This window comes from Pseudophryne corroboree, chromosome 4 (genome assembly GCF_028390025.1).
Source record: "Pseudophryne corroboree isolate aPseCor3 chromosome 4, aPseCor3.hap2, whole genome shotgun sequence".
Classification (NCBI taxonomy): Eukaryota; Metazoa; Chordata; class Amphibia; order Anura; family Myobatrachidae; genus Pseudophryne; species Pseudophryne corroboree.
Genome location: NC_086447.1, coordinates 363,941,012 through 363,964,945, shown reverse-complemented (window position 1 = coordinate 363,964,945; position 23,934 = coordinate 363,941,012).

Sequence of the window (23,934 nt, the reverse complement as noted above, 5' to 3'; positions counted from 1 at the left end):
GTCCACTGCCGAGTCCATAATACTCTCCTGGCAGAAATGGACATCGCATTAATTCTAGATGCCAGCCGGCAAATGTCCCTCTGTGCATCTCTCATATATAAGACTACGTCTTTAATATGCTCTATGGTTAGCAATATAGTGTCCCTGTCAAGGGAATCAATGTTATCAGACAGGGAATCAGACCACGCTGCTGCAGCACTGCACATCCATGCTGAAGCAATAGCAGGTCTCAGTATAGTACCTGAGTGTGTATATACAGACTTCAGGATAGCCTCCTGCTTTCTATCTGCAGGCTCCTTTAAGGCGGCCGTATCCTGAGATGGCAGTGCCACCTTTTTTGATAAGCGTGTGAGCGCTTTGTCCACCTTAGGGGATGTCTTCCAGCGTAACCTATCCGTTGGCGGGAAAGGGTACGCCATTAGTAACCGCTTAGAAATTACTAGTTTCTTATCTGGGGAACCCCACGCTTCTTCACACAATTCGTTTAACTCATCAGATGGGGGAAAAGTCACTGGCTGCTTTTTCTCCCCAAACATAATACCCTTTTTTGTGGTAACCGGGTTAATGTCAGAAATGTGCAACACATTTTTTATTGCCGTAATCATACATCGGATGGCCCTAGTGGATAGTATATTTGTCTCATCCTCGTCGACACTGGAGTCAGACTCCGTGACGACATCTGTGTCAGCCATCTGAGGTAGCGGGCGTTTTTGAGCCCCTGACGGCCTCTGAGATGCCTGGGCAGGCGCGGGCTGAGATGCCGGCTGTCCCAAAGCTGCGTCATCGAACCTTTTATGTAAGGAGTTGACACTGTCGGTTAATACCTTCCACATATCCATCCACTCAGGTGTCGGCCCCGCAGGGGGCGACATCACACTTATCGGCACCTGCTCCGCCTCCACGTAAGCGTCCTCATCAAACATGTCGACACAGCCGTACCGACACACCGCACACACACACAGGGAATGCTCTGACTGAGGACAGGACCCCACAAAGTCCTTTGGGGAGACAGAGAGAGAGTATGCCAGCACACACCACAGCGCTAATAAACAGGGATTTACACTAACAAAAGTGATTTTTCCCTATAGCTGCTTAATATACTCAGTTTGCGCCTAAATTTAGTGCCCCCCCCCTCTCTTTTTTACCCTTTGAGCCTGGAAACTGCAGGGGAGAGCCTGGGGAGCTGTCTTCCAGCGGAGCTGTGAAGAGAAAATGGCGCCGGTGTGCTGAGGGAGATAGCCCTGCCCCCTTCTCAGCGGACTTCTCCCGCTTTTTTATATACTTTTATGGCGGGGGATTATGCACATATACAGTTTATTAGACTGTATTATGTGCTTTTTGCCATGTAAGGTACTCTAATTGCTGCCCAGGGCGCCCCCCCCCCCCCAGCGCCCTGCACCCATCAGTGACCGGAGTGTGTGGTGTGCATAGGGAGCAATGGCGCACAGCTGCAGTGCTGTGCGCTACCTTAATGAAGACCGAAGTCTTCAGCCGCCGATTTCCTCCGGTTTCTTCCGTCTTCTGGCTCTGCAAGGGGGACGGCGGCGCGGGTCCGGGAACGGACGATCGAGGTCGGGCCCTGTGTTCGATCCCTCTGGAGCTAATGGTGTCCAGTAACCTAGAAGCACAAGCTAGCTGCAAGCAGGTAGGTTTGCTTCTCTCCCCTAAGTCCCACGTAGCAGTGAGTCTGTTGCCAGCAGATCTCACTGAAAATAAAAAACCTAACAAATACTTTTCTTTCTAGGAAGCTCAGGAGAGCCCCTAGTGTGCAACCAGCTCTGGCCGGGCACAGATTCTAACTGAGGTCTGGAGGAGTGGCATAGAGGGAGGAGCCAGTGCACACCAGATGTAGTACCTAATCTTTTCTTTAGAGTGCCCAGTCTCCTGCGGAGCCCATCTATTCCCCATGGTCCTTACGGAGTACCCAGCATCCACTAGGACGTCAGAGAAAAATACATATCATAAGTCTTAATTACACTGCCATTAGTAAACTTGTGTCTGCTTAATAATCTTATTTTGTTGACTTAACTCACATTTGAAACCATCAATGAATAACTTGCTCTTCTACTTTTGTGGGTCATTACCTTTGTTAATTAAATTGAAACCAGCTGATTTATTGGTTGATTCCTTACATTCTATCATAGAATACATTGCTACTCCTCTTTCTCCTCTCTTGTTATATTTCACAGCAGCATACCCTACTATAGTTTGCTGAATATCTAAAGGGTAACTCTCAGTCATGCGTAACCTAAGATAAATGAATTGCATTATGTTTCCATACATCAAACAATTCATCAACCCCATGGCTTGTTTAAAGACTCTTACTTTGCGTGTGGTGTGTTTCTTACTTATTCGTCTTTTCATATGCATCTATCTAGTCAGGGAAGACAGAGATAGGAATTAATGGGTTACATTTATGTGAGTTATTTACTATGATGAAGGAAAATGGATGTTCAGTGCTCCTATTCTTATGCACAGATGTCATTCTAGTGATTTAACTGGTGCACACCACCTTTCTCCTTTGTGAACACATTGTGCAATATTTTATGGGACTGTGATGGACACATAAAAACATAATGTAAAAGTACTTAATAGGCTACTAACACCCAGTGGTGTCGGGGTGGTTTGGGCACCAACCAGTGGCGGAACTACCGCCAGTGCAAGCAGTGCCTTGCACTGGGGCCCGTCACTGTCAAGGGGCCCAAAGCCAGTGCGGCATGTAATGATTCAAACTGACTCATTACATGCCGCCTGCAGCCAGTGGCGGATTTACCGCAAGCCCCCACCGACAGGGCACGGCTGAACTGGACGCGTGCAAGCCTTTTCATGGTCCCGGCACACTGTCCGTTATTATACAGCTGCCGGGTCCCGGCTCCTCTAGTGCTCGCCTGTCATTATGTATAATAAATGTGTTGTGCGTGTGACATGATGCACGTGCGCATGATGTCACACGCATGCAGAGAGGAGCCGGCCAGGACGTAGTGTAAACGCCACGCTCAGACTGGGACTGTGACTGCGCCGCTCTCCAGAGCCCTATGTCCGCAAGCATGCTGCAGGAGAAGGGGGAGCTCTGTCCATCTGTGCAAGGCGAGAGCGAGAGGGATCTTTTTACCTGTGCCTTCCCCCACGACTGGTCACTGAAACTAAAAGCCAGCTGCCTGCAGCCATAGCAAATACCTGCTGCTGGCTGGAGTATATGTTCCTGTATAGGGGAGGGGAGGAGAGGAGACCCCTAGATGCAGCATAGATGGGCAGAGGGGAGGCACATAGTGAGAAACATGACTTTATTTGTGGTTGTAGTCGGGTGACAGTGCGGATGAGTGAAAATGTGTTGCAGCGAGTGGGAATGTGTGACAGTCGGGTGAGTGGGAATGTGTGACAGTACGGGATTTGTTGGAATGTGTGACAGTGCGGGGTGAGTGGGAATGTGTGACAGTGCGGGGTGAGTGGTCATGTGTGACAGTGCGTGGTGAGTGGTCATGTGTGACAGTGCGGGGTGAGTGGTCATGTGTGACAGTGCGTGGTGAGTGGTCATGTGTGACAGTGAGGGGTGAGTGGGAATGTGTGACAGTGTGGGGTGAGTGGTCATGTGTGACAGTGCGGGGTGAGTGGTCATGTGTGACAGTGCGTGGTGAGTGGTCATGTGTGACAGTGAGGGGTGAGTGGGAATGTGTGACAGTGCGGGGTGAGTGGTCATGTGTGACAGTGCGTGGTGAGTGGTCATGTGTGACAGTGCGGGGTGAGTGGTCATGTGTGACAGTGCGTGGTGAGTGGTCATGTGTGACAGTGAGGGGTGAGTGGGAATGTGTGACAGTGTGGGGTGAGTGGTCATGTGTGACAGTGCGGGGTGAGTGGTCATGTGTGACAGTGCGTGGTGAGTGGTCATGTGTGACAGTGAGGGGTGAGTGGGAATGTGTGACAGTGTGGGAATGTGTGACAGTGAGGGGTGAGTGGGAATGTGTGACAGTGAGGGGTGAGTAATGTGTAAAAAGGGGACGCTGTCTGCCGCAATGTGTAAAAAGGGTACGCTGTCTGCCGCAATGTGTAAAAAGGGGACGCTGTCTGCCGCAATGTGTAAAAAGGGGACGCTGTCTGCCGCAATGTGTAAAAAGGGGACGCTGTCTGCCGCAATGTGTAAAAAGGGGGACGCTGTCTACCGTAATGTGTAAAAGGGGGACTGTCTGCCGTAATGTGTAAAAAGGGGAATCTGTCCGCCGTAATGTGTGAAAGGGGCTCTTCCTGGTGTAGTGGCGCTACTGTGCGGCATAATTTGAATAACGGAGACTACTGTGCACCGCTATATGAATTGGTATTATTTTGTGGCCACACTCCTTCCCCATGAAACCACGCCCCTAATTTTTTTGCGCGCGCCTGCGGCGCGCACTGCTGCGCTGGGCAGGGCCGTCTTAACAGCAGTGTAGGCACTTGGGCAAAGCAATGCACTGTGGCCCCTACTCGTTTTCCAGTGGTAGGGGTGGGTGGTGCTATCATCAGCCCCTTTGATGTTAGGAGGTGTTCTATCTTCCACTAAGCATGTAGGACCTGGAGCAGTAATTTCTGCTAATTACTCCTTTACTGCACAGTTGGTAAGAGATGGGGCGGGAGGGAGAACACTAATCTGTAGAAGGGGCAATTGGGCTGAATGAAGGGGCCCCAGTAAATGACTTCCAGGGTGGTAGGGGGGTGTTTATTAAGCAGCCGAGGGGTGGAAAGTGGAGTTGGCTCAATATTCATCATTTTCTGGTGGGGGTGCAGCTTGCTTGACTGCAGATATCTCCAGTTTCTGGAAATAAATTTCTTAGCTTCAATGGGATAAAAAAACTAGAGAGTCCCACCTTTCGGGAGGTACTGGGGACTTGGAGTTCAGGAGCCAGAGCAATCCACCAACGAAAATATAAAACTGTATACCAGTTGTGTGGAGCTGGAGCAGGGACCAGCAGCTGGAAGGCTGATATCTCTGGTTCTGGGCATAGTAGAGACAAGCTTCCAGTGTCCACCAAAAGGGGAGAGTCCCAGCTTTTGGAGTAAACCCTCAGAAAGACCCTAAGGGGCATATCCATTATCCTTAAAATGTGGGGGTGCGGGGGGGGGGGGACAGCCACAGCAAATGTAAAGATATATATATATATTTTTTAAATGTGAAGCTTGTTTCCTTCCATATCGGATGGTATCGGGATCCTGGCACTTGGGATGCTGGCAGTCAGAATACTGACAGCCACATCCCAACGCTAAGAATTCCAACACCTAAGTGATGAGTATACTATTCCTAACCTCCCTAACCCTCCCTCCCCACAGCCTGACCCTAACCTCCCCCCATCCCCAGCAGCCTAACCCTAACCCTCCCCGGTGGTCCTCACATCAGGGTCTAAACTAGGATTTTCATCGCCCGGAGCAAGGCAGTAATTTGGCACCCCTCCAAAAATAATTATAATTATAATAAATAAATAAATAAAAATACAGAAATAAATACATAAATAAAAAACTAATATTAAATAATAATACAAAAAATAATAAGAATTTACTTACCGATAATTCTATTTCTCGTAGTCCGTAGTGGATGCTGGGGACTCCGTCAGGACCATGGGGAATAGCGGGCTCCGCAGGAGACAGGGCACATCTAAAAAAGCTTTTAGGTCACATGGTGTGTACTGGCTCCTCCCCCTATGACCCTCCTCCAAGCCTCAGTTAGGTACTGTGCCCGGACGAGCGTACACAATAAGGAAGGATCTTGAATCCCGGGTAAGACTCATACCAGCCACACCAATCACACCGTACCACTTGTGATCTGAACCCAGTTAACAGTATGATAACAAAACGAAGTAGCCTCTGAAAAAGATGGCTCACAACAAGAATAACCCGATTTTTGTAACAATAACTATGTACAAGCATTGCAGACAAACCGCACTTGGGATGGGCGCCCAGCATCCACTACGGACTACGAGAAATAGAATTATCGGTAAGTAAATTCTTATTTTCTCTAACGTCCTAGTGGATGCTGGGGACTCCGTCAGGACCATGGGGATTATACCAAAGCTCCCAAACGGGCGGGAGAGTGCGGATGACTCTGCAGCACCGAATGAGAGAACTCCAGGTCCTCCTTAGCCAGAGTATCAAATTTGTAAAATTTTACAAACGTGTTCTCCCCTGACCACGTAGCTGCTCGGCAAAGTTGTAATGCCGAGACCCCTTGGGCAGCCGCCCAAGATGCGCCCACTTTCCTAGTGGAGTGGGCCTTTACAGATTTAGGCTGTGGCACGCCTGCCACAGAATGTGCAAGTTGGATTGTGCTACAGATCCAACGTGCAATCGTCTGTTTAGACGCAGGAGCACCCATCTTGTTGGGTGCCATACAATATAAACAGCAAGTCAGACTTTCTGACTCCAGCCGTCCTAAACTATATATATATATATATATATATATATTTTTAGGGTCCTGACAACGTCTAGTAACTTGGAGTCCTCCAAGTCCCTAGAAGCCGCAGGCACCATAATAGGTTGTTTCAGGTGAAAAACCTGACACCCCCTTAGGAAGAAAACTGGAGACGAGTCCCAGTTCTGCCCTGTCCGAATGGAAAATTAAATATGGGCTTTTGCAAGACAAAGCCGCCCATTCTGACAAAGGCCTGGCCGAGGCCAGGACCAACAGCATGGTCACTGTCCATGTGAGATATTGGTCAACAGCATGTTCACTTTCCATGTGATATATTTCAAATCCACAGATTTGAGCGGTTCAAACCAATATGATTTTAAGGAATCCCAACACTATGTTGAGATCCCACGGTGCCACTAGAGGCACAAAAAGGGGTGTATATGCAATACTCCCTTGACAATCTGGACTTCAGGAACTGAAGTCAATTCTTTTCGGAAGAAATTCTACAGGGCCGAAACTTAAAACCTTAAAGAACCCCAATTTTAGGCTCAAAACACTCCTGTTTTCAGGAAGTGTAGAAATCGACCTAGTTGAATTTTCTTCGTGGGGCCTTCCTGGCCTCACCCACGCAACATATTTTCACCACATGTGGTGATGACGTTGTGCGATCACCTCCTTCCTGGCTTTGACCAGGGTAGGTATGACCTCTTATGGAATGCCTTTTTCCTTCAGGATCCGGCATTCAACCGCCATGCCGTCAAACGCAGCCGCGGTAAGTCTTGGAATAGACATGGTACCTGCTGAAGCAAGTCCCTTCTTAGCTCCCCAGGCCCTTAGTCCTCTGTGAGCATCTCTTGAAGTTCCGGGTACCAAGTCCCTCTTGGCCAATCCGGAGTCACGAGTATAGTTCATACTCCTCTATGTCTTATAATTCTCAATACCTTGGTTATGAGAAGCAGAGGAGGGAACACATACACCGACTGTTACACCCACGGTGTTACCAGGACATCCACAGCTATCGCCTGAAGGTCTCATGACCTGGCGCAATACCTGTCCCGTTTTTTGTTCGGGCGGGACGCCATCATTTCCACCTTTGGTCTTTGCCAATGGCTCACAATCATGCGGAAAAACTTCCCTATGAAGTTCCCACTCTCCCAGGTGGAGGTCATGCCTGCTGAGGAAGTCTGCTTCCCAGTCGTCCACTCCCGGAGAGAACACGCTGACAGTGCTATCACATGATTTTCCGCCTAGCGAAAAATCCTTGCAGTGTTTTCACTGCCCTCCAGCTTCTTGTGTCGCCCTTTCTGTTTACGTGGGCGACTGCCGTGATGTTATCCCACTGGATCAATACCGGCTGACCTTGAAGCAGAGGTCTTGCTAAGTTTAGAGCCTTATAATTTCACTCTTAGCTCCATCTATGTGGAGAGAATTCTCCAGACTTGATCACACTTTCCTGGAAATTTTTTCCCTGTGTGACTGCTCCCCAGCCTCTCAGGCTGGCCTCCGTGGTTACCAGCATCCAATCCTGAATGCTGAATCTGTGGCCCTCTAGAAGATGAGCACTCTGTAATCACCACAGGAGAGACACCCTTGTCCTTGGATATAGGGTTATCCGCTGATGCATCTGAAGATGCGATCCGGACCATTTGTCCAGCAGATCCCACTGAAGAGTTCTTGCGTGAAATCTGCCGAATGGAATTGCTTCGTAATAAGCCACCATTTTTACCAGGACTCTTGTGCAATGATGCACTGACACTTTTCCTGGTTTTAGGAGGATCCCGATTAGCTCGGATAACTCCCTGGTTTTCTCCTCTGGGAGAAACACCTTTTTCTGGACTGTGTCCAGAATCATCCCTAGGAACAGTAGACGTGTCCTCGGAAAAGCTACGATTTTGGAATATTTAGAATCCACTCGTGCTGTCGTAGAACTATTAAAGATAGTGCTACTCCGACCTCCAACTGTTCTCTGGACCTTGCCCTTATCAGGAAAGCGTCCAAGTTTCTTTTAAGAAGAATCATCATTTCGGCCATTACCTTGGTAAAGACCCGGGGCGCCGTGGACAATCCAAACGGCAGCGTCTGAACTGATAGTGACAGTTCTGTACCACGAACCTGAAGTACCCTTGGTGAGAAGGGCAAATTTGGACATGTAGGTAAATGTCCCTGATATCCAGTGACACCATCTCGTCCCCTTCTTCCTGGTTCGCTATCACTGCTCTGAGTGACTCCATCTTGATTTGAACGCTTGTATGTAAGTGTTCAAATATTCCAGATCTCACCGAGCCGTTTGGCTTCAGTACCACAATATAGTGTGGAATAATACCCCCTCCCTTGTTGTAGGAGGGGTACTTTGATTATCACCTGCTGGGAATACAGCCTGTGAATTGTTTCCAATACTGCCTCCCTGTCGGAGGTAGACGTTGGTAAAACAGACTTCCGGAACTTGTGAGGAGGAGACGTCTCGAATTTCCAATGTACACCTGGGATACTACATGTAGGATCCAGGAGTCCCCTTGCGAGTGAGCCCACTGCGTGCTGAAACTCTTGAGATGACCCCCTACCGCACCTGAGTCCACTTGTACTGCCCCAGCGTCATGCTGCGGACTTGGCAGAAGCTGTGAAGGGCTTCTGTTCCTGGGAGTGGGCTGCTTGCTGCAGTCTTCTTCCCTTTTCTCTACCCCTGGGCAGATATGACTGGCCTTTGCCCGCCTGCCCGTATGGGGACGAAAGGACTGAGACTGAAAAGACTGTGTCCTTTTCTGCTGAGATGTGACTCGGGGAACAAAAGGTGGATTTTTCAGCTGTCGCCATGGCCACCAGGTCCGATGGACCGCCCCTTTATACGGCAATACTTCCATGTGCCGTCTGGAATCTGCCTCACCTGACCACTGTCGTGTCTTCGTCTGGCAGATATGGACATCACATTTACTCTTGATGCCAGAATGCAAATATCCCTCTGCGCATCACGCATATATAGAAATGCATCCTTAAAATGCTCTATAGACAATAAAATCTTGTCCCTGTCAAGGGTATCAAAATTTTCAGTCAGGAAATCCGACCAAGCCCCCTCAGCGCTGCACATCCAGTCTGAGGCGATTGCTGGTCGTAGTATAACACCAGTATGTGTGTATATACTTCTTAGGCTATTTTTCAGCTTCCTATCAGCTGGCTCCTTGAGGGCGGCCGTATCTGGAGACGGTAACGCCACTTGTTTTTATAAGCGTGTGAGCGCCTTATCCACCCTAAGGTGTGTTTCCCAACTCGCCCTTACTTCTGGCGGGAAAGGGTATACCGCCCATAACTTTCTATCGGAGGAACCCCACGTATCATCACACACTTCATTTAATTTATCTGATTTAGGCAAAACTACAAGTAGTTTATTCACACCCTACAAAATACCCTTATTTGTGGTACTTGTAGTATCAGAAATATGTAACACCTCCTTCATGCCCTTAACATGTAACGTGTGGCCCTAAAGGAAAATACGTTTGTTTCTTCACCGTCGACACTGGAGTCAGTGTCCCTGATGTAAATGGGCGTTTTTACAAGCCCCTGGCGGTGTCTGAGACGCCTGGACAGGTACTAATTTGTTTGCCGGTCGTCTCATGTCGTCAACCGGCTCGCAGCGTGTTGACATGATCACGTACTTCCACAAGTAAGCCATCCATTCCGGTGTCGACTCCCTAGAGAGTGACATCACCATTACAGGCAATTTGCTCCGCCTCCTCACCAACATTTTCCTCATACATGTCGACACACACGTACCGACATACAGCACACACACAGGGAATGCTCTGATAGAGGACAGGACCCACTAGCCCTTTGGGGAGACAGAGGGAGAGTTTGCCAGCACACACCAAAATGCTATAATTATACAGGGACAACCTTTATAAAAGTGTTCCTCCCTTATAGCATTTAATATATATTTATATCGCCAAATCAGTGCCCCCCCTCTCTGTTTTAACCCTGTTTCTGTAGTGCAGTGCAGGGGAGAGCATGGGAGCCTTCCCCTCAGCCTTTCTGTGAGGGAAAATGGCGCTGTGTGCTGAGGAGAATAAGCTCCGCCCCTTTTTCGGCGGGTTTTTTCTCCCGGTTTTTAAGAACTGGCCTGGGTTAAAATACATACATATAGCCTTAATGGCTATATGTGATGTATTTATTTTGCCAATAAGGTACTTATATTGCTGCCCAGGGCGCCCCCAGCAGCGCCCTGCACCCTCCGTGACTAGGTCAGTGAGCCGTGTGACAACAATGGCGCACAGCTGCAGTGCTGTGCGCTACCTTCATGAAGACTGTGAAGTCTTCTGCCGCCTGTTTCCGGACCTCCGTTCTGCCGTCTTCTTCAGCGTCTGTAAGGGGGATCGGCGGCGCGGCTCCGGGACGAACCCCAGGCTGACCTGTGTTCCGACTCCCTCTGGAGCTCAGTGTCCAGTAGCCTAAGATCCCAATCCATCCTGCACGCAGGTGAGTTGGAGATCTCTCCCCTAAGTCCCTCGTTGCAGTGATCCTGTTGCCAGCAGGAATCACTGAATGAAACCTAAAAAAAAACTTTTCTAAACAGCTCTTTAAGAGAGCCACCTAGATTGCACCCTTCTCGGACGGGCACAAAAACCTAACTGAGGCTTGGAGGAGGGTCATAGGGGGAGGAGCCAGTACACACCATGTGACCTAAAAGCTTTTTTAGATGTGCCCTGTCTCCTGCGGAGCCCGCTATTCCCCATGGTCCTGACGGAGTCCCCAGCATCCACTAGGACGTTAGAGAAAAGAATTTACTCACCGGTAATTCTATTTCTCGTAGTCCGTAGTGGATGCTGGGTACTCCGTAAGGACCATGGGGAATAGACGGGCTCCGCAGGAGACTGGGCACTCTTAAAAGAAAGATTAGGTACTATATCTGGTGTGCACTGGCTCCTCCCTCTATGCCCCTCCTCCAGACCTCAGTTAAGGAAACTGTGCCCGGAAGAGCTGACATTACTAGGAAAGGATTTGGAATCCAGGGTAAGACTCATACCAGCCACACCAATCACACCGTACAACTCGTGATAACTATACCCAGTTAACAGTATGAACAACAACTGAGCCTCAGTCAACAGATGGCTCAAAACAATAACCCTTTAGTTAAGCAAGAACTATATACATGTATTGCAGAGAGTCCGCACTTTGGGACGGGCTCCCAGCATCCACTACGGACTACGAGAAATAGAATTACCGGTGAGTAAATTCTTATTTTCTCTGACGTCCTAGTGGATGCTGGGTACTCCGTAAGGACCATGGGGATTATACCAAAGCTCCCAAACGGGCGGGAGAGTGCGGACGACTCTGCAGCACCGAATGAGCAAAGGCAAGGTCCTCCTCAGCCAGGGTATCAAACTTGTAGAATTTAGCAAATGTGTTTGAACCCGACCAAGTAGCAGCTCGGCAAAGTTGTAAAGCCGAGATCCCTCGGGCAGCCGCCCAAGAAGAGCCCACCTTCCTCGTGGAATGGGCTTTTACTGATTTAGGATGCGGCAATCCTGCCGCAGAATGGGCTTGCTGAATCGTGTTACAGATCCAGCGCGCAATAGTTTGCTTTGAAGCAGGAGCACCCAGCTTGTTGGGCGCATGCAGGATAAACAGCGAGTCAGTCTTCCTGACTCCAGCCGTCCTGGCTACATAGATTTTCAAAGCCCTGACTACATCTAGTAACTTGGAGTCCTCCAAGTCCCGAGTAGCCGCAGGCACCACAATAGGTTGGTTCAAATGAAACGCTGATACCACCTTAGGGAGAAATTGGGGACGAGTCCTCAATTCTGCCCTGTCCATATGGAAGATCAGATAAGGGCTTTTACACGACAAAGCCGCCAATTCTGACACACGCCTAGCCGAAGCTAAGGCCAATAGCATGACCACTTTCCACGTGAGATATTTTAGTTCCACGGTCTTAAGTGGCTCAAACCAGTGGGATTTCAGGAAATCCAACACAACGTTAAGATCCCAAGGTGCCACTGGAGGCACAAAAGGGGGCTGAATATGCAGCACTCCCTTAACAAACGTCTGAACTTCAGGTAGTGAAGCCAGTTCTTTTTGAAAGAAAATAGATAGGGCCGAAATCTGGACCTTTATGGATCCTAATTTTAGGCCCATAGTCACTCCTGACTGTAGGAAGTGCAGGAATCGACCCAGCTGGAATTTATTTTCGCCATATACGGTGATAATGTTGTGCTGTCACATCTTTCCTAGCCTTTATCAGCGTAGGAATCACTTCATCTGGAATGCCCTTTTCCGTTAGGATCCGGCGTTCAACCGCCATGCTGTCAAACGCAGCCGCGGTAAGTCTTGGAACAGACAGGGCCCCTGCTGTAACAGGTCCTGTCTGAGAGGCAGAGGCCATGGTTCCTCTGAGATCATTTCTTGTAGTTCTGGGTACCAAGTTTTTCTTGGCCAATCCGGAACGATGAGTATAGTTCTTACTCCTCTCTTTCTTACTATCCTCAGTACCTTGGGTATGAGAGGAAGAGGAGGGAACACATAAACCGACTGGTACACCCACGGTGTCACTAGTGCATCCACAGCTATCGCCTGAGGGTCTCTTGACCTGGCGCAATATTTTTTTAGCTTTTTGTTGAGGCGGGACGCCATCATGTCCACCTGTGGCCGTTCCCAACGGTTTACAATCAGCTGGAAGACTTCTGGATGAAGTCCCCACTCTCCCGGGTGGAGGTCGTGCCTGCTGAGGAAGTCTGCTTCCCAGTTGTCCACTCCCGGAATTAACACTGCTGACAGTGCTAGCACGATTTTCCACCCATCAGAGAATCCTTGTGGCTTCTGCCATCGCCATCCTGTTTCTTGTGCCGCCCTGGCGGTTTACATGGGCGACCGCCGTGATGTTGTCTGATTGAATCAGCACTGGTTGGTTTTGAAGCAGGGGCTCTGCTTGACTCAGGGCGTTGTAAATGGCCATTAGTTCCAGTATGTTTATGTGTAGTGAAGTCTCCTGACTTGACCACTGTCCCTGGAAGTTCCTTCCCTGAGTGACTGCCCCCCATCCTCGGAGGCTTGCGTCCGTGGTCACCAGGATCCAGTCCTGTATGCCGAATCTGCGGCCCTCGAGAAGATGAGCACTCTGCAGCCACCACAGCAGAGACACCCTGGCCCTTGGGGACAGGGTGATCAACCGATGCATCTGAAGATGCGATCCGGACCATTTGTCTAACAGATCCCACTGAAAGATCCTTGCATGGAACCTGCCGAAGGGAATTGCTTCGTAAGAAGCCACCATCTTTCCCAGGACTCGCGTGCCACCGACACCTGTTTTGGTTTCAGGAGGTCCCTGACCAGCGATGACAATTCCTGGGCCTTCTCCACCGGGAGAAACACCTTCTTCTGTTCTGTGTCCAGAATCATGCCCAGGAAGAGCAGACGCGTTCGCAGGAATCAGCTGCGACTTTGGGATATTCAGAAGAATCCAGCCGTGCTGTTGCAACACTTCCCGAGAAAGTGCCACGCTGACTAACAACTGCTCTCTGGACCTCGCCTTTATAAGGAGATCGTCCAAGTACGGGATAATTATAACTCCCTTCTTCCGAAGGAATATCATCATTTCGGCCATTACCTTGGTAAATACCCTCGGTGCCGTGGACAGACCAAACGGCAACGTCTGGAATTGGTAATGACAGTCCTGTACCACAAACCTGAGGTACTCCTGGTGAGGTGGGTAAATGGGGACATGCAGATAAGCGTCCTTGATGTCCAGCGACACCATAAAATCCCCCTCTTCCAGGCTCGCAATAACCGCCCTGAGCGATTCCATTTTGAACTTGAACTTCCTTACATAAGTGTTCAAGGATTTCAAATTTAAAATGGGTCTCACCGAACCGTCTGGTTTCGGTACCATAAACATTGTGGAATAGTAACCCCGTCCCTGTTGAAGGAGGGGAACCTTGATTATCACCTGCTGAAGGTACAGCTTGTGAATAGCCGCCAGCACTACCTCCCTTTCCTTGGGAGCCGCTGGCAAGGCTGATTTGAGGTAACGGCGAGGGGGAGTCGCCTCGAACTCCAGCATGTATCCCTGAGATACCACTTGTAGAACCCAGAGATCCACCTGTGAGCCAACCCACTGGTCGCTGAAGTTCCGGAGACGCGACCCCACCGCACCTGGCTCCACCTGTGGAGCCCCAGCGTCATGCGGTGGACTTAGTGGAAGCAGGGGAGGATTTTTGTTCCTGGGAACTGGCTGTCTGGTGCAGCTTTTTCCCTCTACCCCTGCCTCTGGGCAGAAAGGATGCGCCTCTGACCCGCTTGCCTTTCTGAGGCCGAAAGGACTGTACTTGATAATACGGTGCTTTCTTAGGCTGTGAGGAAACCTGAGGTAAAAAAGTCGACTTCCCAGCTGTTGCTGTGGATACGAGGTCCGAGAGACCGTCCCCAAACAATTCCTCACCCTTATAAGGCAAAACCTCCATGTGCCTTTTAGAATCAGCATCACCTGTCCACTGCCGAGTCCATAATACTCTCCTGGCAGAAATGGACAGTGCATTAATTCTAGATGTCAGCCGGCAAATGTCCCTCTGTGCATCCCTCATATACAAGACAACGTCCTTTATATGCTCTATGGTTAGCAAAATAGCATCCCTGTCGAGGGTATCAATGTTGTCTGACAGGGTATCAGACCATGCTGCTGCAGCACTACACATCCATGCTGAAGCAATAGCAGGTCTCAGTATAGTACCTGAGTGTGTATATACAGACTTCAGGATAGCCTCCTGCTTTCTATCTGCAGGCTCTTTAGGGCAGCCGTATCCTGAGACGGCAGTGCCACCCTTTTAGATAATCATGTGAGCGCCTTGTTCACCCTAGGGGATGTCTCCCAGCGTAACCTATCCGTTGGCGGGAAAGGGTACGCCATCAGTAACCTCTTAGAAATCACTAGTTTCTTATCAGGGGAACACCACGCTTCTTCACACAATTCATTTAATTCATCAGATGGGGGAAAAGTCACTGGCTGCTTTTTCTCCCCAAACATAATACCGTTTTTAGTGGTAACCGGGTTAATGTCAGAAATGTGCAATACATTTTTCATTGCCGTAATCATGCATCGGATGGCCCTTGTGGACTGTACATTTGTCTCATCCTCGTCTACACTGGAGTCAGACTCCGTGTCGACATCTGTGTCTGCCATCTGAGCTAGCGGGCGTTTTTGAGCCCCTGATGGCCTCTGAGACGCCTGGGCAGGCGCGGGCTGAGGTGCCGGCTGTCCCAAGGCTGTTACGTCATCGAACCTTTTATGTAAAGAGTTGACACTGTCGGTTAATACCTTCCACATATTCATCCACTCTGGTGTCGGCCCCGTAGGGGGCGACATCACACTTATCGGCTCCTGCTCCGCCTCCACGTAGCCCTCCTCATCAAACATGTCGACACAGCCGTACCGACACACCGCACACACACAGGGAATGCTCTGACTGAGGACAGGACCCCACAAAGTCCTTTGGGGAGACAGAGAGAGAGTATGCCAGCACACACCACAGCGCTATATAACACAGGGATTTCCACTATACTGTGATTTTTCCCAATAGCTGCTAATACACAAATTGCGCCTAAATTTATGTGCCACCCCTCTCTTTTTTACCCTTGTCGTACTGGATACTGCAGGGGAGAGCCTGGGGAGCGTCCTTCCAGCGGAGCTGTGAAGAGAAAATGGCGCTGGCTGTGCTGAGGAAGATAGCCCCGCCCCCTCAGCGGCGGGCTTCTCCCGCTTTTTATAATGTTAATGGCGGGGGTTTTTGCACATATACAGTGTTATACACTGTATTATGTGCTAATTTATGCCAAAAGGTAAACTAATTGCTGCCCAGGGCGCCCCCCCCCCCAGTGCCCTGCACCCAACAGTGACCGGAGTGTGTGGTGTGCTGTGGGAGCAATGGCGCACAGCTGCAGTGCTGTGCGCTACCCCTTAATGAAGACAGGAGTCTTCAGCCGCCGTTTTTCATCTTTATCTTCCGTCTTCTGGCTCTGCAAGGGGGACGGCGGCGCGGCTCTGGGAACGGACGATCGAGGTCGGGCCCTGTGTTCGATCCCTCTGGAGCTAATGGTGTCCAGTAGCCTTAGAAGCACAAGCTAGCTGCAAGCAGGTAGGTCTGCTACTCTCCCCTCAGTCCCTCGTAGCAGTGAGTCTGTTGCCAGCAGATCTCACTGAAAATAAAAAACCTAACAAATACTTTCTTTTCTAGTGAACTCAGGAGAGCCCACTAGGTGCATCCAGCTCTGGCCGGGCACAGATTCTAACTGAGGTCTGGAGGAGGGGCATAGAGGGAGGAGCCAGTGCACACCAGATATAGTACCTAATCTTTCTTTTAAGAGTGCCCAGTCTCCTGCGGAGCCCGTCTATTCCCCATGGTCCTTACGGAGTACCCAGCATCCACTAGGACGTCAGAGAAATATATATTAAAAAATTACAACTGCGCCACTCAGTAGTGCAAACTATTTCTAAATACACTGCACAGTAGTACCCCTCATTACGCTACCACACGGGGGAGAGAGGAAGAGAGAGAAAGGAGAGAGAGAGAGAGAGGGGTGAGGGAGAGAGAGTAATCACACACAAGTACATACAGTGCCCCTTCCCTGAGTCACACTCACCATTTAGGCAGGCTCAGGATGATGCTGGATAGTGAGGTGTCCGCTCTCCTCCCCTCCTTTCTCCCATGCTGGTTGCTGGACTGGCTGGCTGGGCTTGCACCAGGGACGTGCAGTGAGCTAAATGGCTCAGGAGACATTGGCTAGTACCAGAGCCAGATTTAAACACAATATATTAGCCAAAGGGTACATCTGGACATTATGCACAGTTGCAGCAGTAAAAACTCCTGGAAATTTGGTGAGTTTTGATCAGAGATGTGCGGAAAAGATAAGTGAGGCACTGCCACACCTGCCATAGACTTTTTACTCCAGAGTTTTGGCTATAAAAATTATTCGAATAATGCAAAGAAGATATTTCTAACATAGTCTTTGTATTTTTCATATACTTTACACAGTCAAAACTCTGGCACAAACGTTATTATGATAGGAAAGGCTCTGCCTTACCCACCTCACCCCACCGCACGTCACTGGCTTGCACTGACAGTGCAGTGCCTTGTAGCCCCACCCACTTTTCAACTGCACCTCCGGCTGCACTGTGGCTGATGAAAGACTTGGGGGCTTGAGGTAACTTACCCCCAGTGATTCCTCTTAATCTGGCTCCCCCTGACACCCCCTCCCTCTGCGGCTGCGGTTGAAAGGAGCCGGAGGCACTGCAATGAATAAACTGAAAGTAAACTACTACAGCCCTTGCAAGGGCTGCTGGGAACTGTAGATTATTTTCAGTTTCGTCACTGCAAGGAGCCAGGCGCATTGCAGTGAAGAAACTGAAAAAAAAAAAAAAAAATACAGTTCCCGACAGCCCTTGCAAGAGCTGTAGTTTACTTTCAGTTTATTAATTGCGGTGCATCTGGCTCCTTGCAATTGCACTCACAGGAGGAGTGGGGAGTGTTAGGGGGTTAAAGTGACTGTCCTGGCGTGCCCCCCCATGATCCCGCACCTGGGTCACATGCCCGCCCCCCCCCCTGCAGTCATTCTGACAAAATAAAACCGTGGTGAAGAAGTCCAAAGTCAGTGTGTGCTTCCGCTACACAGCTTCTTTATTACAATATATATTGACTAAAGTATAGACAATACCCTGGATGGAAATATCCAGAATTATGCTTCAAATCTTTATCCATCCAATAGTAATGCAAAATGAAATACAGTGCTCTCAATGTAAGCCATATTGGAGAATGTGTTGGTGCTCAGGTACATCTGAGATGTCACGGATGCATATTATTCCATGTGACTAATAATTGAAAAGTCACATAATTGCATCATATCCCAACAATGAATGAGATTAGTTATTAATAAGAGCAAAGTTATTGTATCACTAGCATGGTTGAACACACGGGTTCCTATAACAGAGATATAGCAAGGGTGGGGTTATAAGAAGTGTGTCATAAAAGAAAATAAGATTTTAAACCTACCTGTAAATCTTTTTCTCCTAGTCCGTAGAGGATGCTGGGGACTCCGTAAGGACCATGGGGATAGACGGGCTCCGCAGGAGACATGGGCACTAAAAATAACTTTAGATATGGGTGTGCACTGGCTCCTCCCTCCATGCCCCCCCTCCAGACCTCAGTTAGAGAAACTGTGCCCAGAGGAGACGGACAGTACGAGGAAAGGATTATTGTTAATCTAAGGGCAAGATTCATACCAGCCCACACCATCCACACCGTATAACATGTATATACGAACCAGTCAACAGTATGAAACAAAACAGCATCAGCCCAAGACTGATCAAAACTGTAACATAACCCTTATGTAAGCAGAAACTATATACAAGTCTTGCAGAATGCAGTCCGCACTGGGACGGGCTCCCAGCATCCTCTACGGCAGGCATTCCCAACCACGGTCCTCAAGGCACACCAACAGTGCAGGTTTTAGTGATATCCAGGCTTCAGCACAGATGGTTAAATAAAAATAACTGAGCTACTAATTAAGTCACCTCTGCTGAAGCCTGGATATCACTAAATCCTGCACTGTTAGTGTTCCTTGAGGACCGTGGTTGGGAATGCCTGCTCTACGGACTAGGAGAAAAAGATTTACCGGTAGGTTTAAAATTTTATTTTCTCTTACGTCCTAGGGGATGCTGGGGACTCCGTAAGGACCATGGGGATTATACCAAAGCTCCAAAACGGGCGGGAGAGTGCGGATGACTCTGCAGCACCGATTGAGCAAACATGAGGTCCTCATCAGCCAGAGTATCAAACTTGTAGAACTTTGCAAAGGTGTTTGAACCCGACCAAGTCGCTGCTCGGCAAAGCTGTAATGCCGAGACACCTCGGGCAGCCGCCCAAGAAGAGCCCACCTTCCTAGTGGAATGGGCCTTTACCGAATTTGGTACCGGCAATCCAGCCGTAGAATGAGCATGCTGAATTGTGTTACAGATCCAGCGAGCAATAATCTGCTTAGAAGCAGGCGCGCCAACCTTGTTGGCTGCATACAGGACAAACAGACACTGTTTTCCTCACCCGAGCCGTTCTGGCTACATAAATTTTCAATGCCCTGACCACATCAAGGGACTCGGAATCCTCCATGGCCCGCGTAGCCACAGGCACCACAATAGGTTGGTTCATATGAAAAGATGAAACCACCTTGGGCAAAAATTGAGGACGAGTCCGCAACTCTGCTCTATCCACATGGAAAATCAGATAGGGGCTTTTATGAGATAAAGCTGCCAATTCCGACACTCGCCTTGCCGATGCCAAGGCCAACAACATGACCACTTTCCAAGTGAGATACTTTAATTCCACCGTTTTTAGAGGATCAAACCAGTGAGACTTAAGGAACCGCAACACCACGTTAAGGTCCCAGGGCGCCACTGGAGGCTGGATATGCAGCACTCCCTTCACAAAAATCTGTACTTCCGGAAGAGAAGCCAATTCCTTCTGAAATAAAATGGATAGGGCCGAAATCTGAACCTTAATGGAGCCTAATTTTAGGCCCAAATTCACTCCAGTCTGAAGGAAACGGCCCAGATGGAATTCTTCCGGAGGAGCATTCCTGGACTCACACCAAGAGACATACTTCCTCCAAATACGGTGATAATGTTTTGCTGTCACGTCCTTCCTAGCCTTTATCAGAGTAGGAATGACCTCATCCGGAATGCCCTTTTCCGCTAGGATCCGGCGTTCAACCGCCATGCCTCAAACGCAGCCGCGGTAAGTCTTGGAACAGACAGGGCCCCTGTTGTAACAGGTCCTCTCTGAGAGGAAGAGGCCACGGATCTTCTGTGAGCATTTCCTGCAGATCCGGATACCAGGCCCTTCGAGGCCAATCTGGAACAATGAGAATTGTCTGTACTCCTCTTCGTCTTATGATTCTCAAAACCTTGGAGATGAGAGGAAGAGGAGGAAACACATAGACCGACTGGAACACCCACGGTGTCACCAGGGCATCCACTGCTACCGCCTGAGGGTCCCTTGACCTGGCACAATACCTCTGTAGTTTTTTGTTGAGGCGTGACGCCATCATGTCTATCTGAGGCAGCCCCCACTGACTTGCAATCTCTGCGAAGACTTCCTGATGAAGTCCCCACTCTCCTGGATGTAGATTGTGTCTGCTGAGGAAGTCTGCTTCCCAGTTGTCCACTCCTGGAATGAAGACTGCTGTCAGAGCGCTCACATGATTTTCCGCCCAGCGAAGAATCCTGGTGGCTTCTGCCATTGCCACTCTGCTCTTTGTTCCGCCTTGGCGGTTTACATGAGCCACTGCGGTGATGTTGTCTGACTGAATCAGAACCGGTAGGTCGCGAAGTAAAGTCTCCGCTAGACGAAGGCCGTTGTATATGGCCCTTAATTCCACTACGTTGATGTGAAGACAAGCCTCCTGGCTTGACCAGAGACCTTGGAAGTTTCTTCCCTGTGTGACCGCTCCCCAACCTCGGAGGGTCGCGTCCGTGGTTATCAGAACCCAGTCCTGAATGCCGATCCTGCAACCCTCTAGAACAGAGATTTTCAACCTTTTACAACTCGCGGCACACTGAACAAGATTTAAATATTGCCAAGGCACATTTAAATATAATGGTGATGCATGGTGCAGTTGCGTGTCCTAGGATGTCATGTTGCAGCTTCTCCAAAGTTAACGCCTGAGCCACATCTGAGAAAGCCAGAAGAGCCCAACACTGCCTGGGCCCAAAATTGGGACTGGCTCTGCAACCACTAAAGCCACCAGTATTGATCGTTCCAGGGCCTCAGTAGCGGCAAAAAACTGACGGGCCTGGCTGTGCATCTATGGCGGCACACCTGGAGACTGCTCAGGGCACACTAGTGTGCCACGGCACAGTGGTTGAAAAACACAGCTCTAGAAGGTGAGCAATTTTGCAGCCACCACAGGAGAGATACCCTGGCCCTGGGGGACAGGCTGATCATCTGATGAATCTGTAGATGTGACCCGAACCACTTGTCCAGAAGGTCCCACTAAAAAGTCCTCGCATGGAACCTGCCGAATGGAATGGCCTCGTAAGACGCCACCATCTTTCCCAGAACTCGAGTGCAGTGATGCACCGACACCCTTTCTGGCTTCAAGAGGTCCCTGACCAAACTCATGAGTTCTTGGGCCTTTTCCATCGGGAGATAAACCCTTTTCTAGTCTGTATCCAGAATCATGCCTAAGAAAGGCAAACGGGTCATCGGAACCAACTGTGACTTTGGGATATTGAGAATCCAGCCGTGCTGCTGCAACACCCTCAGGGAAAGCGATACGCTGTTCAGTAACTGCTCTCTTGATCTCGCCTTTATTAGGAGATCGTCCAAGTACGGGATAATTGTGACACCCTGCTTGCGCAGGAGCACCATAATGTCCGCCATTACCTTGGTGAAAATCCACGGGGCCGTGGAAAGCCCAAACGGCAACGTCTGAAATTGGTAATGACAATCCTGTACAGCAGATCTCAGGAACGCCTGATGAGGCGGATATATGGGGACATAAAGGTATGCATCCTTTATGTCCAGGGACACCATATAATCCCCCCCCCCCCCCTTCCAGGCTGGCTATGACCTCCCTGAGCGATTCCATCTTGAATTTGAACCTTTTTAAGTATAGGTTTAAGGATTTTAAATTTAAAATGAGTCTGACCGAACCGTCCGGTTTCGGGACCACAAAGAGGGTTCAGTAATACCCCATTCCCTGCTGAAGCAGGGGAAACTTGACCACCACTTGTTGAAGACACAACTTTTGAATTGCATTTAAAACTATCTCCCTCTCTGGGGGGGAAGCCGGTAGGGCCGATTTGAAAAACCGGCGAGGAGGCACCTCTTCGAATTCCAGCTTGTAACCCTGGGAAACAATCTCGATTGCCCAGGGATCCACCTGTGAGTGAATCCAGACGTGGCTGAAAAGTCAAAGACGTGCCCCCCCCTGGGGTGGACTCCCTCAGCGGAGCCCCAGCGTCATGCGGTGGATTTTGTAGAGGCCGGGGAGGACTTCTGTTCCTGGGAACTAGCTGTGGCTGGCAGCTTTTTCCCCCTGCCCTTACCTCTGGCAAGAAAGGAAGATCCCCGTACTCTCTTGGATTTATGCGACCGAAAGGACTGCATCTGATAATGTGGAGTTTTCTTAGGCTGTGAGGAAACATAAGGCAAAAAAGCTGATTTACCTGCCGTAGCTGTGGAAACTAGGTCCGTGAGACAATTCCAAACAATTCCTCACCCTTGTAAGGTAAAACCTCCATATGCCTCTTCGAGTCGGCATCACCCGTCCATTGTCGGGTCCATAGGGCTCGTCTAGCTGAAATCGCCATAGCGTTGGCTCTGGAACCCAGTAGGCCAACGTCTCTCTGAGCATCTCTCATATATAGGACAGCATCTTTAATATGACCCAGGGTCAATAAAATGGTTTCCTTATCCAGCGTATCTATATCAGCAGATAAGGTATCTGTCCACGCTGCTACCGCGCTACAAACCCAAGCCGACGCTATCGCCGGTGTGAGTAAGGTACCAGTATGTGTGTAAATTGACTTCAAGGTACACTCCTGCCTGCGATCAGCAGGATCCTTGAGGGTCACCGTATCTTGAGATGGCAGCGCTACCCTTTTGGATAAGCGTGTCAACGCTTTGTCCACCCTTGGGGAGGATTCCCACCAAATCCTGTCCTTAAGAATCCTTTTGGGAATCTGCAGTTTTTTGTCTGGAGATTCCCAAGCCTTTTCAAATAACTCGTTCAGTTCATGTGAGGGGGGAAAGGTTACCTCAGGTTTCTTTTCCTTATACATACGTACCCTCGTATCAGGGACAGGGGGGTCATCTGTGATATGTAACACATCTTTTATTGCAATAATCATATAATGAATACTTTTAGCCAATTTTGGCTGTAACTTTACATCATCGTAGTCGACACTGGAGTCAGAATCCGTGTCGGTATCAGTGTCTACTATTTGGGATAGTGGGCGCTTTTGAGACCCAGAAGGTTCCTGTGACATGGTGAAAGGCAGGGCTTGATTCCCTGTGCATTCCCTGGACTCTGCTTTGTCCAACCTTTTGTGTAATAAATTCACATTTGCATTTAAAACATTCCACATATCCAACCAGTCAGGTGTCGGTGTTGCCGACGGAGACACCACACTCATTTGCTCCAACTCCTCCCTGGAAGAGCCTTCTGCTTCAGACATGCCGACACACGCATACCGACACCCCACACACTCAGGGAATTCTCTATCTGGAGACAGTTCCCCCACAAGGCCCTTAGGAGAGACAGAGAGAGAGTATGCCAGCACACACCCAGCGCCAATGACCCTGGAAAAAAATACCCAGATAGCGCTTTTATTATACTATATTCACTGCGCCAAATTATGTGCCCCCCCCCCCTTCTTTAAAACCCTCTGTCACCGTGTTCAGCAGGGGAGAGTCCGGGGAGCCAGCTTCTCAGCGGTGTGCTGTGGAGGAAATGGCGCTGGTGAGTGCTGAGGGTTTAAGCTCCGCCCCCTCAATGGCGGGCTTCGGTCCCGCTCGATTCCTTTAATAAAACTG